At 44.8% G+C, this 7663-nt stretch overlaps 1 pseudogene; it reads right to left on the bottom strand.

Annotated features, from left to right (window-relative positions):
• Window positions 1-755: 755 nt before the first annotated feature.
• Window positions 756-2439, bottom strand: LOC123464801 (annotated as a pseudogene).
• Between the last annotated feature and the right edge of the window lie 5224 nt (window positions 2440-7663).

The following is a 7663-nucleotide window of genomic DNA, read 5'->3' as shown; positions in this document are numbered from 1 at the left end:
GTAAAAATAGAAGCATAATTAAAATATTAGTTCTGGCTCATTCTATTGATACTGTCTTTTCCCCCTTTTAAGAGACATTAAATGCTTTCCTTTTCAAAATTAAAAATCATTATTTTAAATATTAAAAGAAAGAAAGAAAGTGAAGTCACTCTGTCGTGTCCGACTCTTTGCAACCCCTGGACTGTAACCTACCAGGGGTTAACCAGTTGGTTACCAGCTGTAACCAACTCTTTACAGCCTGGACTGTAACCTACCAGGCTCCTCCATCCATGGGATTTTCCAGGCAAGAGTATTGGAATGGGTTGCCATTGCCTTCTCCAGGGAATCTTTCCGACCCAGGGATTGAACCCAGGTCTCCTTCATTGCAGGCAGACGCTTTACTGTCTAAGCCACCAGGGAAGCCCTAAATATTAAGACTGCTAATTCAAAAAAAAGAAAGGAAAAAATTGCAAGGCACACGTACAGGGAAATCCATCTTCCACTCTCTCTCGCCTCTACCAAAATAGCTTTAAAATGAGTGTCCAGCCCAAAACAGGCTTTAGAAAATATTATCTTTGCAAAGGGAGGGGGGAAGGACGCTGTGTGGAGTGGGAGTTGGCTTGGGTTGCCAGCCCTATCTATTCTTTCCCCTTGGCACCTGGGCTCCAGGGTGGCCAACTGCCTGTAGTCAGTTTGAATCTGCCCCAGAGGCTCTGAGTGGAGTGCAGGCCCGCAACTTGGGGCCAAGGTTGGCAAGTCCCACTGGGGCCCACAGGTCAGCAGGTTTTGGTCCATGTGCAGGACCAGGAAGGAGCCGGGGGTTCTAGATCCCAGCTGTCATCAGGGCAGTAGGTGGGGTGGGGATAGGTCTGGCCTACCTCAGTTATCAGGATGGCACAGGCTCAAGCCCTGTCTTCTGCTAGGGTCCCTGGATTCTTCTCAGATTGCTCTGCAGAGCCCACGGAACGCTTCATGTCCTCCACTGTGATGCCCCCTGTCGTGTCCTGTGTAGTGTCGTCTCTGGCGGCCAAGTTGGTGGATGTGGGTGAGAACACAGTTCGGCTGGCTCTGGGGTGTCAGCTCCCTTGCTGCGAACAGAAGCAAGGCTTCCATTGCGGCTCTCTGGGGGCGAAGATGATGCCTGGGGTCCCTGTTAGCCTGTCTCAGCTTTGGCAACTCTGGGAGCCTGCAGGAGGCATCGTGGGGCCAGCTAGTGTCCAGAGAGCCCAGCGGCTCTGTGACATTCTGGAGCTTAGGGAGAAGCATTCAAGCTCCTGTGGGGAAATGAGGCAAAACCTGGCTGTTGCTCTTGAAGACACAGGGGGTGATGCTGATGTATCTTCCTTTCAGCTACAGGAGTAGTTCACCTGGGGTTGCAGGCCAGGCACCGAGAAGACAGGGACGGGGAGGTAGGCCAGGCAGGTGTCAGCATAGTCCTGGAGGGCCACACTAGCAAATGTAGCCAGTGCCGCCCTGTGCATACTACAGCCCTCTTGGGCCACCAGGTGAACAGCTGATGAACTGCTCCGCCCACCTGGTGAGCACAGCCCGTTCTCCCTGCACGGGCTCTGGGACCTGAAAGGACTCCTGCTGTACGTAGGTGGGGCCAAGGGCGGCTCTGCGCCTCCACCACCACCAAGGCCCAACCTGTGGCGCATGAGCGGCACCTGGGTGCCCAGCCGCGTCCCCGCCTCCTCCTCCCACCGCCCCAATAGCTTCTCGTCACGTGCACGGCTAGGGCGTAGCACACGTGGACCTCAGGTGGACTTCATCCCAGAGAGCTGCCGTTTCACGACCATGGGTGAAGAGTGCGTTTGGTCAGACCAGGGCTCTTGCGGAGATAAGTTAAAGAGACCAAAACCATGACTTGTGCCCAAAGCTCCAAAGCCATAAGGCTGCACTTGGCGGGTTGCGAGACAGAAGAGACTGCCCTGGGTAACCAGTGCTGAACCTGCTCATGAACTGGAAGCTGGAGGTCAGGGCAATGGCTCAGCGCCCCGGCTCCTGGAGGCAGTCCACGCCGGTCTGGCTGACCACTTGCCTGGAAGATGCATCACTTAGCTCCTGCACCAGCCCCCTGCCTGCAGTGCCAGCCATCCTTTCTGAGAAAGAGATCTTTGCTGAAGGGTTAGAAGTGGCCTATCCTGCGGAAGGCGGGGTGTGCAGTCGTTTTCTGTGGCCTGGGCCAGGCTGTTGGCATGCCTGCTGTCCGTCTGGAAGAGGCCAACAGTGCTCAGCTTGCAGGATGGTCAGGGCGCCACACCGGACGCATCCCAGAACCGCATTATGCTGTCCTTGTGGCTGGTGAGCAGCAGCCCTTGCTGCGATGGCTGCAAACCAGGTTCCAATTCCAGAGGTGGGCCAGCTCAGCGCTGCAGGAGGCTGGCTGGGACCTCTCCCGCTGACTGGCGCTCATGATGCCGGCCCACAGCTTGGCTGGGACAGTGGCGACGTGGCCTGAACAGGTAAGAGTGGACAGAAACTGTCTTAATGCTAAATACGTGCAGGAGAATAATTTTTCTAGTCCTTAACCATACCATTTCACAATACATGACTAAGCAGGAATATCCAAATATGGGTGGGTTACTCTGTGAGGAGCTGAGCATATTCTTTATTTGAAACAGAAGCTACGTGTCAAGAAAGTTGGAGGATTTAGCGTATGAAAGATGGATTCTACTCAAGCCGTCTGTACTGCATTACCTCTTAGTTCGTACCAACAATATTGTTCTATCTACCACTTGCAATTTCTAAGTCATTTTCGCAATTAAATTAGCTGTTGAGCAGGTGTAGCTAAAAGTGTCTTCAATCACTTCTGCCTTAATTTGAGAGAGGAGTTTTGCAAACCATTGAAATTTAATTTTAGAATCTCATTCAGTAGGCTAGAAGAAAAGGAAGGAAAACTGGAATTTTTTGGTTTTGCTTTTACATCTGGTAATACAGTTGGGGCTTTTATAACCAAAGGAAGGTGGTAACTGAATAAAATTATGACAGTTCTAACATTAGTAAATTAAAAGGCTTTATATACATTATCAAACTCCCTTTCAGATCAGATCAGATCGGTCACTCAGTCCTGTCCGACTCTTTGCGACCCCATGAATTGCAGCCCGCCAGGCCTCACTGTCCATCACCAACTCCCAGAGTTCACTGAGACTCACGTCCATCGAGTCAGTGATGCCATCCAGCCATCTCATCCTCTGTCGTCCCCTTCTCCTCCTGCCCCCAATCCCTCCCAGCATCGGGGTCTTTTCCAATGAGTCAACTCTTCACATGAGGTGGCCAAAGTACTGGAGTTTCAGCTTTAGCAGCATTCCTTCCAAAGAAATCCCAGGGCTGATCTCCTTCAGAATGGACTGGTTGGATCTCCTTGCAGTCCAAGGGACTCTCAAGAGTCTTCTCCAACACCACAGTTCAAAAGCATCAATTCTTCGGCGTTCAGCTGCCTTCACAGTCCAACTCTCACATCCATACATGACCACAGGAAAAACCATAGCCGTGACTAGATGGACCTTTGTTGGCAAAGTAATGTCTCTGCTTTTGAATATGCTGTCTAGGTTAGTCATAACTTTCCTTCCAAGGAGTAAGCGTCTTTTAAGTTCATGGCTGCAGTCACCATCTGTAGTGATTTTGGAGCCCAGAAAAATAAAGTCTGACACTGTTTCCACTGTTTCCCCATCTATTTCCCTTGAAGTGGTGGGACCGGATGCCATGATCTTCGTTTTCTGAATGTTGAACTTTAAGCCAACTTTTTCACTCTCCAGTTTCACTTTCATCAAGAGGCTTTTGAGTTCCTCTTCACTTTCTGCCATAAGGGTGGTGTTATCTGCATATCTGAGGTTATTGATATTTCTCCTGGCAATCTTGATTCCAGTTTGTGTTTCTTCCAGTCCAGCGTTTCTCATGGTGTACTCTGCATATAAGTTAAATAAACAGGGTGACAATATACAGCCTTGACGAACTCCTTTTCCTATTTGGAACCAGTCTGTTGTTCCCATGTCCAGTTCTAACTGTTGCTTCCTGACCTGCATACAGATTTCTCAAGAGGCAGATCAGGTGTTCTGGTATTCCCATCTCTTTCAGAATTTTCCACAGTCTATTGTGATCCACACAGTCAAAGGCTTTGGCATAGTCAATAAAGCAGAAAAAGATGTTTTTCTGGAACTCTCTTGCTTTTTTGGTATAAATGTGGCTATTTGTGTTTTACACAGAAGTCAGTAATATTAAATTATTTAAAAATATATAATATTTAAATGCAAATATATATACACTGTGTGTGTACACACACACACACAGAATGAGAATAAATTAGTTTCCCTAGTTTTTCAACTTTTTCTTCCTCATCAGTGGTTTCCTTCAAGGATGTCTTTTATGTCAAGCATCCTAGAATATTGTTTCCCACATCATTTATCATTTAGTTGCCATGTTTTATTCTTTGTTTCACCTGGATAGTGTTAATGGACCAATGGTCCAGTACCTAAACAAACTGACCAGAAGGGCTAGAGAAGACTCCGTGGGACTCACAAAAGAAACCTTGTTACTGACATTTCCTTTTTTTTTTTTATTTTTTTAAAATTTTATTTTATTTTTAGACTTTACATAACTGTATTAGTTTTGCCAAATATCATAATGAATCCGCCACAGGTATACATGTGTTCCCCATCCCGAACCCCCCCTCCCTCCTCCCTCCCCATTCCATCCCTCTGGGTCGTCCCAGTGCACCAGCCCCAAGCATCCAGTATGGTGCATCGAACCTGGACTGGCAACTCGTTTCATACATGATATTTTACATGTTTCAATGCCATTCTCCCAACTGACATTTCCTTTTTGAACATGGCCTGCTAAGAACTGTTACTGAGTTAATCACCAAATGGAGGTTTGAAATTGACTACTCCACACACATACAAACACACGCACACACACACACACACACACACACACTCTCACACCCAGCCCCACACCCCACAGCCCCCTGACCCCAACAGGTGCAAAATTCCTGCCTCAAGTTGATATCTGTCTTCTACTTAGGGTACTAGACCTTGTCACTTACCTCACCATTGAACAAATATATAATAATCCATAAACATTAGCATTGCTCCCAATCTATGGTGAGTGTACCAAATAAACCATGAGTCACAAAATGTTTTCTCGAAAGCCAAGCCCATCCTTCATGTGAACAGTTTTTGAAATGGATGCAAACACACTCATGAGCAATTCAGTTGCTAATATTTAGAACTTTTCCTGACCTTTGAAACCATTTCTCTTAGGTTTCAGGTCCTACAGTGAACTGAACATAAAGCTTAGAGATGAACAAATGTAAATTAAGTATATTTTCAGTAAATATACTGGAAGAGCATACCGAAGGAAATTTCACATTACTTCATTTTTGAGCTGGATGTTTTGCTTTTGTATGTAGACAGGTGAATACACAAACAAACACAGTCACACTTACACCTGTTGGTACACACATGCCTTGTCTTTACTAAAAATAGGCTAACATTCTGGATTGGATGATTTTTGGTGGCATAGTGTAACCAAACTTTTATCTATCAGGAATTTTTAAAGTCTGTCTTTTGGGGATCTCCACTCATTCCTATCAGAATTCTTTCTGAGTAGGTTCCCTTTTGATGGTCAGAAACAATATTAAGAAACGTATTCACTATCAGGTAGATGTCAACATCTGTTTTAGTTTTATTATTTTTTTTTTTTTTAGCAGCAGAGCAGCACAGATTTCTTGGTAATTTATTTTTGCTATCAGTAACTTTCCATTTTTTCCCTGCTGCCCTTTTGAAATACATTTAAATCTTCCTTAAAATATAGTGAATACTCTTCTAGAGAATGCCTAACTTTATTTTAATTCCTTTGATTTGTAATGCATAGCTTTAGCAATCTGTCTCAACATATTATTTGTTTTCATCCCTGAAGCTATATGTTGAGAAGAGATCTCAGAAGTTTGCGTTTTAGGATAACTTCCTCGACTATCAGGTTTCTACTTAGGACTCATCACCTTCTGACTAGTGTAACTTTCAGGCAGTTTCATAAATTTAGTAAAATTTTTGAAATTTTCAAAATTTTCATAAAATTTCGTTTTATTATCATAAGGAATGGCATGAGATGATTCTGGGTTCCTAGATTTCTATATACTTAATGTACTAAGGAAGAAGCTGCAGCTTCAAAGTAGAGGCTCAGGATGCAGTCGGGTCGGGGCAGTGATAGAATCAATGCGTTTTGTCAGTGGTGGTAGCTGGGGCTTGGACAGACAATGCTGCCAGAAGTCACCTCATGTCTAAAAGCAAGACCACTGGTATTTTTACAGAAACTATTGCACGGGTGCTGCTCTAAACGCTTGTCTTTTCTTTCCCAGTTGAGCTCACATCAAGTCCAGTAGGGGAGTAAACGTTGATTTTCTTGGGGAGTCAATCCATCATTGCTGAGAGTGTCAGAGCAGGTGCCAGGATGGCAGAGTTTTGATTCACTACTGCAAAGATAACATCACTTGGTTACTTCCTTCCAAGTAATCCGCTAGGTAATGCATCTTGTAAATTTCACATAAACAAGGGTAATTTTCAAAGAAAATAAGAAAACAACTGTGACAGTTAATGTGTTGTCCGCATTCATAGGGGTTTTGACCACGAAAGCACTTTGAAATTTTCAAGATGATCTGTGTGTGTGTGTGTGTGCGTGTGTGTGTGTATTTTATCAGTCCTCCATGCTGTGCTTAGTTCCGTCTACAATCTTGGAAATGATTCCTTTCTTTCCAAGATCCAAGTCATTACTGTGAATAATTAAAAAGCAGAGCTCTACCCTATTGGTAACTTCTTTTGACCTTGAAATAATCCCATTTCCTGGCACTGTTGTGGTCATCACGCCTGACCCTTCCCCCAATTCCCAGGCTCTGACCAGCTTCCTGCCTGTGGTGGGTCAGCACTTTAGGCACACACTTTCCTTGTTGAAATGTTTCCTGGTGAGATAAATATATTACATGTGCATGCACTTCCTTACTGTGTTCCTCTTCTGTGCCAATTATTCATCTTTAATTAATCTTTTGTGTCTATTTTTTCTTAACTTAGACTTTATTCTCCAGAAAAACTGAATTTGTGAAGCATCAGTTAGTGTCCTGCCCCAAACGTTCTCTCATCTCTCAAGGTGCAAACCTAGCGCTAGACTTTCCTTTTTTCATGCTTCATAGAAATTCTGTGACATTCATTGTGCTATTTCCGGTAGATGCCCAATAAATCTTGCTGAACTGAAACATGCGTTTCTTTTATTAAAATATAAGCTCCCTGGGGATAGGGTTTCTGCCTTAGTGCAACCTGCAGTGTGCATTTGGTATTATTTTAAAAATCTGCCTTTTTTTGATTAACAGATTGATTTGGTAAACAATTTTGCTTGAGTTTCTCTTTTTTAGAAAGGTCAAATATTTGATTTGTCTAAAACCTTGCAAGTGCTCTATTTTAGACAGTCGTTCCTAAAAGGGATTTGCTGTGCTGTGCTTAGTCTCTCAGTTGTGTCGGATTCTGTGACCCCATGGACTATAGCCTGCCAGGCTCCTCTGTCAATGGGAATTCTCCATGCAAGAATACTGGAGTGGGTTGCCATGCCCTCCTCCAGGGTATCTTCCCAGTGCAGGGATCGAACTCGGTCTCCCACATTGCAGTCGGATTCGGAGCTACCAGGGAAGTCCTAAAGG

Source organism: Bubalus bubalis, chromosome 12, assembly GCF_019923935.1.
Source record: "Bubalus bubalis isolate 160015118507 breed Murrah chromosome 12, NDDB_SH_1, whole genome shotgun sequence".
Lineage (NCBI taxonomy): Eukaryota > Metazoa > Chordata > Mammalia > Artiodactyla > Bovidae > Bubalus > Bubalus bubalis.
Note: the sequence above shows the minus strand (reverse complement) of the source record. Positions and strands in the feature narration are given on the sequence as shown.